Genomic DNA, 7,945 nt, shown 5'->3' on the forward strand with positions numbered 1-7,945 from the left:
GCATGTGGTGAAATCCAGAGCAAACCATCCACCAGTTTTGCAAGGGAAACTTTTCGATATTCAGAGGTTGAAAAGCTCACGTACTTGTCATAATCTAATGGAGGACATAAGATCTCCTGTTATTCTCTTGGTATAATCACACCTTCAAGAACATTTTTTTTTTAAAGGAAAAACGGTTAGAACTTTAAGATGTATGATACTAAATGGGTTAGAACTTCAAGGGTTATTCAAATAAGAGAACAATACCAAATTACCATGACATTTGAATATTCTTAAATTTGGAGTGTCAAGGTTGAACTCATCCAACGTATCACGATTTCTAAAAAATAATTTCCTAATACTCCTTAAATTCACACAATGATCCATGCGTATGTACTCCAGGAATGGAAGTTCAGGAATTCTATTTAAAACCCATTCATCCATTATGAAAAGCCGACATAATTTTAATAGATTTAGATTCTTGCAAGGTGCTACATTAAGGTCAAGCAATGTAGGCACGTTGTTGATATCTACTGAATGCACATTCACTCCATCGATATACACCTGTTCAAGTTGCTTGTTAGTTGCTTATTATCATACAACTTGAAGACCTTAAGTTTACTAAGATAGAGTAACACTAGATTTTTCAATCCTCAATAAGCAATGATATTTATAGACTCAATCAAAAGGCACCAGGCAATTAGATCCTTAACAACTTGATCATCTACATAACATTTCTTAGGCACAATTTTCTCAAAGAAAATAAGGTAACATTCGTTGTAGGTCACTCTAGCATTCAAGAATCTAACTCCAACAGAACTATTGATTTCGCATAGAACAATAGATTCGAAGTCTTAACTCTTTGACATTACTCCTAATTGCATAATGGAAGCATTTGTTTATGACGGGTTTAAGTTCTTGATAATTACACATCAACCAAGAACTTCTCTAAACTAATAACATTAAGATGACAATTTTGCAAATCTTTTACCAAAATAGCATTCAGATTCTTAAAGTCACCATTGAGAAATGTCATTTTCACATCCATATGATGTAACTCAAGATTGAAATATGCCATTAATGCCATTATGATCCTGAAAGATTCTTTCGAAGAAACTATAGAGAAAGCCTCTTCATATTCGATGCATTCTTTCTGTGTAAAGTCTTTTGTGACAAGACGTGCCTTATACCTCTCCACATTGCCTTTCAAATCCCTTTTAGTCTTAAATATCCATTTGTAACTAATAGGTTTCGCACCTTCTAGTAATGGGACAAGATCCCTTATGTCAATCATGACATTAATCCACTTCCGAGAGTTAGAACTTTCCATGGCTAGATGAAAATTGATCAAATCATCTTCCATCACTCTGATGTCTACCTCATGTTCGTGGAGAAATACAATATAGTCATCTGGCACTGCACTTCTCCTTTCTTTAATGGATCTCTTTAATGGCATAAGTTATGGTAGAGTTTGTTCTTCTGAAACAACTTCTTATATAGAGGGTTCTCCAACAATATCTTGATTTGTTGTATTTTGAACAAAGTCAAGAATAAGACCCTAATCAATGCCAATAAAACTTAAGGGAATATCAACATATTCCTCTTCAAAGACAAAGTCCCTAGCCTTATCTCCCATCACAAACTCGACATCCTAAAAAAACCAACCATTTCTCGACTAAAAAATCTACTTAGTTGTGGGATCATAAAACTTATTCCTCTTGAATCTTTCAGAGTATCCAATAAAATAACAACTCATCATCCTTGATTCCAATTTTTTCTCATTAGGCCTACAAGGTCTTGCCTGAATTGAACATCCCCAAACATGCAAGTATTTTAGATTAGGCTTTTTACCTGTCCAAAGCTCGTAAAGGGTTTTGACAGTCGATTTAGTTGGAACCCTATTAAGGATTTATGATGTAGTCTTAAGTGCTTCTTCCTATAGTGATTCTGGTAAAGTAGAACAACAAATCAGACTCCTCAACATGTCTTTAAGCGTCATATTTCATCTTTCAGCAACACTATTCATAGTGGGCGAACCTGACGTAGTGTATTGCGGGACAATACCGTATTTCTCTAGGAATTTAGTAAAAATGGCCATAGATGTTGTTCACCTAAATCATCATATCTACTACGATATTCACTATCATGGTCAAATATGATGTTTTTAATTATTTTGTCGATTTGGTTTTCAACTTCAGCCTTAAAATTTTTAATAGATCTAACGATTATGACTTTTCATGAAGGAAATATATGTAGCAATATCTAGAAAATCATTTATGAAAGTTATAAAATATTATTGACCATTACAAGCAACTATAAGGAATGGCCCACAAATATTCGTATGTATGAGTTCTAAATCACCCAAAGTTTTGTTGGGCTCAAATCTCCTTTTGTTTATTTGTTTCCCCTTGATATGGCTAACACAAATATCAAAATCTGTAAAATCTAAAGGGTTGAGAATTTCCTCTGTCACAGGTCCCTCTATTCTCCGTCTAGAGATATAACCTAATCTCCTGTGCCATAACATAGCCAAATTGTCAATGGTTAATTTTCTCTTTAAATCTCGTGTACTGAATTGCAGGGATTCATTAAATGAAGTAATTGTATCAAGTTTACAAAGATTATCATTGTCTGACAAAGTACCTAAACTCACTAGTTTTGAATCATGAAACAAACTAAATTTTCCATTTCCAAATGAACAAGAATAGCCAGATTTTTCTAAAGCAGATATGAAAATCAAATTCCGTCTAAAAGACGAAACAATAAATGTTTCATTAAGATCCAAATAAAATTTGGTCTGTAATAATAATATAAATTTTCTAATCGCTTTAATTTCAATCTTCTTGCCATTGCCCACATAGATGTATCTTTCACCATTATTAGGCTTTCGGCAATTCAAGCAATCTTGCATAGACACACTGATGTAAGTTGTTGCCAACAGAATCTATCTACCACGTGTGTCTATGCACTGAATTTAAATTAATCTCAGAACAAACCAAACAATGCCCTTCAGCTCCGCAAAAGAAACAACTAATGCCTTCTAGATCATCTGATTTCTTTTATTGATTTTTTTAAGTGTTGTATCTGCAGCTTGCCCTTATATCTTATTGAAATTAGATTTGTTAAGAGCATACCACTTTCTACCCTTTCACTCTTGACAAACCTCTTTTCAATTTATGCAAAGAACTCTTTGGCCGTAGTTAACTTTCCAGACATAGACCCCTGAAATTTTAGAATGGCTTGCTTCATGATCATCATACACATGCAATTTAATATCTCTCATCTTTCCATATCCCTCTTGTCATCAAAGGTACTCTCATCTGTAAGAGGTAGGGGAGAATCAACCCTTAACATAAGGTCAAGATCCATGACTGTGAGAAATTCTCTTGCCATGACTTGAAGTTGGTGCCATTTAGTGTAGGAACGAAATTGATGTTGGCAATAATATTAACAACAGATATAATTGAATAGAGAACAACAGAAAAACAAAATGAGCTCCGGTAAGTCTTAAAACAAAAATAAATTCAAATAAAGGTAAACTCCATCTCAAGATACCAGACACTATTAATATTTCATCTTTGGATAAAATATTAACTTGTAATGATATCTTGGTATAGTAACAAAATACTGATAATATGAACATGTGAAACAATGAATCTACCATTGGTCTGATTTATTGTTCACTTGTAAAATTGAATAATCATCACGTGTTTATTACCATAGAATGCACATTTAATTCTGTCAAATATGGACCTTCCTTTGAGTCGATCAATATTCATATAAATTACACATGCAGAACCGTCTATATTTCAAAATAAATTAATTTTTCACAGGAGAGATCACTTTGATGACATGTTGCTTTCATTAATTCATCTCAAAACATATATTCCATACTAATAGCTGAATTTAAAATTGTATAAAAAATAATCCTTTAAAAAAATTTGGGTCAAAGTCAGTCAACAGACAATGATCAAAGTCAACGATCAATATTGACTGTTGACCAATCAACTCTTATATGGTTCAGGGCTGGACTAGTTTGGATTCACCCAAACGGCATCCTGAGCCAGCCCACAAATCAAATCCTAACCTTTAATTTTTTTTAATTCTTTTATCTTTATGGGCTAAACCTTAACTACATATATTAATCCATCAAGCCCAATCTCCATTGGATCCAAAACTAAGTTTTATTATGCCGAAACAAATTTGGAATTTAAATGAAAATCTTCTTAACCATTCTGTCCAAAAAGAATTTTATAATATCTTAGGTCCTCCAAGATATAAACCATGATACCCTAATTCAATATTTTTCATTTTTATTTTTTATGCGGCAGCGATGCCGCTGTTTCTTCTTCTCACTGCTGCCGGTTTCACAACCTATGGCCTTAGCTCGCCCGATGGCGTGGCCATTGGCCCACGCCTTGCTAACAGCTAGAAGCCTTCTCTTTCCCCCTTTTTTTCGTTTCATATGGCCGCCATGGCTTACTTGACGACGTGGCCCAAAAACCACGCCTTGCTTGAATGCCAGTGTGGCTGGGCTGCCGCCGACTTGAAACTTTATAAGCCCGATTTTTTTTAATTAATCCTTAAAAAAAGCCCTAGTCTCTCTCGAATTCAATGACATCTGATTTTGAGAAGACTAAAAATTGAATCATTAATCAAAATAAATTGAATTCTCAATGATGTAACATGAACAGTTTTTTAAAACCATCACCTATAATTCAGAAACATTCATGTTTTACCACCAAGAATCAATAAAAAAAAAAAATTCAGAAACGTACATGAATCCACAATGCTGAATTACTCTCTAGAGCTGTGTGATTAGTCTTCTGGATCTACTCTTAGAGAATTCTTTAAGTTTCTCTGTGCTTTCTCTGTGATGATGAGATGCTAGAAAGAATAAAATGACACCTGTGATTTGAGGACTATGACCACTTATATAAACAACTTTTTCTGTTGTCTTTAAGTATTCCTATTTTAGTCTATCATACAAATTAGAAATTATCATTAAGTCTCTATACATTAAAGGCTCATACCCTATTAGATATATTAAAGCCCATATTACTGAAAACCTTAATAGATCACTTTTAATTAGGGTTAACCTTATATAACAGTCAATAACACATAATTATTCACATATAAACCTAATGTTGGATTAATGCTCCAACAATGCTAAACTAAAAATCCAACATTAGAGAGAATACTAGTTTAACAACATGTTCATGTGGTAAAAATGACAGGATATGATGCAATATCGACTCCAGCAATGCAGATATCTTATCCGTAGTCGGACTTGTCTTACTCTCCTTGATTCGCTTCCCTCCCTTGCTATTAATTAAGTAACCATTTGTTAATAACAAAATAACATAAAATAATATGTTGTCATAGTAAGGGCACAAAAGAAAATAATTAAAGAAGTTTGATAAGAAAAATTACTGGCAGTAGAGGTGGCCTGTGGCGTCTGGCTGTTTTCAATTGCTAGACACAAGCGATATTCTGAGTTCCAATGAAGTTGTGATTGTGAAGGTTGAGGGATCCACTTATTTATAGTAGTTAAACACAAATCCTACTTTTGATTTAACTATAATCTTAAATCCTAATTGCAATAAGAAAAGCTAATTTTAAGAAATTAAAAAAAAAATACTTGGGTCCTAACAAGACTAATAAAAAGGTCAATTATAATTATTTTTTCTGCACGCCCATTAACATCAACACATGTTATCCCACCCCCATAATGATGGAGAATAGGATGTAAACATCGTACACCCAATTCCATTAGATTTTACCATCAAAATTAAAAAAAAATTCACACATATATAATGAAAGATTTTACCCATCAACAAGTGTGTTGATCAGCCTTTGTTCTATCTCTTAAGAAAGGTCCTTAGTTCGAGGCTTTGGAGAACTTTTTTATCTTGAGGGTCCTAACCAGTTTGAATTTGTAATAATCAGGGCCTAATGTGGTCTTCAAATACCAAATGGTTTAATATATAAAAAAATAAATTTTACTCATATTTTATGGTGGATTTGATTGGTTTCATTTGACTTTAATTTTTATTCTTATGAAATTAGAGGTTACTTCTTTACTTCCATTTAAATTGGGCTATTGACGCATTTACCCTTCTAAAGTTAACTTTGATGGTAAAAGCTAACGAATTGGGTGTTTACAGCCAATTCCTCATCATTATGATTTATGGGGCAGAGTAAAATATGTCAATTTTAAATTTTAATGGTTGTGGAATTAAAAACTCCTATTATGAAAACCAAAATTGTTGATTGCTTCACATTAATCAATCATGTGGTTATATCCACATCTACCTTCAACAATTAAATCATGACTGTGTACTCCAATCGATAAATAAAACTTATGTAAATATCTAAATCAATAATATTTTTCTGTAAACATAATTAAAAATGATAAATATTATGAGCATGTGTTCGATAGTGTCATTTTTAAAAATAATTTTTATTAAATATTTAAGTCATAATCAAAATTAAAAAGTAATATTTTAAAAAATATTATAAATTTTATTTATTTAATCTCCCTTAACTAAACAAATAGTTTATTTAAAAAATTAAACAAATTATAAAATTATATATACGCAAACATACTATAAATAAGTTAGTATTAATATTAAAAAAAGTTTTGCATTATCGTGATTCTTAGACTATAATTGCGATAAATTTCACAGAACATAATTTAAACAATCAAATTATTACAAATACTTTTTTAACATAATAAGTTAGCTCTTAAAAGATGAAATTCTTTACAACTACTACACTCGCACATAATAATAATATTACTTTATGGCTAAATTTTCCTCCAACCCATTTAATACTACAGATATAAAATTATTGTTAGGTAATTTTTTTTTCTTTTTTGCTATTCTTATTTTTTCATTTTCAGTAAACAAGCACACATGTTTAAGATTAACAAAACAAAAATTTCCCTTATTTTCTATTTCTCTCTCTCTCTCTCTCTCTCTCTCTCTCTCTCTCTCTTCAGTTTCTTCATCATTATTGACATAATAATAATGTTACTAATGATTCAATTCAGCTTGAGGAACCAAATCGAACAATAATGGCGTTGGATTTGAACTTGAATAAAGATAAATCGTTGCTGGATTAATTCTCGAGGGTGGTCTCAACATGGATGATTAAAAGGTTTTGAATTTTTATTGAGATTTTTGTCGCGGGGTTTCAGATAATAAAGCAACTTTGAGAGTTGTTCATTTACATTATACGAAAAGCCCCGGGGACCCGGGGGGGTGTGAAGGATGAATCGTGTTTTCTTAAACCATGACTAATTCGTGGACTCGAATTTTATATTTTATGAATCGTGTTTTTTTTTTTTAAATTGCTACCGAAACACTTATTCACTTAAATTTTGAAAACAAAAATGAAAATACAATACCGAACAGATTGATTGGCTTCCTGAAATTAACTTTTTATTGAAATTTCAAGAATGGTTGGCTGCCTTTTATGTTCCAAAGCTAATCCTGTCTAATTCCTTTTCTTATTATATAGTCAATTGGCCGTCCAATCATATTCATGGCCGTGTAATTAGCATGAAGCTTCCAAAGTCTATCTGTGCTCCTCTGCATATATATATTATTGTAAGTAGTTAAAATATCATCTCAAATACAGCCTGCTATCTGTTCACTGCTTTAACTTTTCCCTCCAAAAGCAAAAAAAAAAAGGAATCTGTGGACCGAGTGGTTAACTATTCTAGCATTGGAGCTCTTCTTTTTATTTAGAAAATCTTTTCTTAACAGTTAAAAGATAGCCAATTTGAATGTGTACGCAATAATGATAGAGTTTTTTTTAAGGATAAGAAATCTATACATGACGTATAGTTTGTGACGTGTGAGTATACGAACTAATTAAATTTGCTTATAAAAGCCTTCGCATGAACCAGAGACGATCACCCACACATCACATTTCATTGCACTTGTTTATCTGAAGTAAT

This window comes from Citrus sinensis, chromosome 7, assembly GCF_022201045.2.
Source record: "Citrus sinensis cultivar Valencia sweet orange chromosome 7, DVS_A1.0, whole genome shotgun sequence".
Classification (NCBI taxonomy): domain Eukaryota; kingdom Viridiplantae; phylum Streptophyta; class Magnoliopsida; order Sapindales; family Rutaceae; genus Citrus; species Citrus sinensis.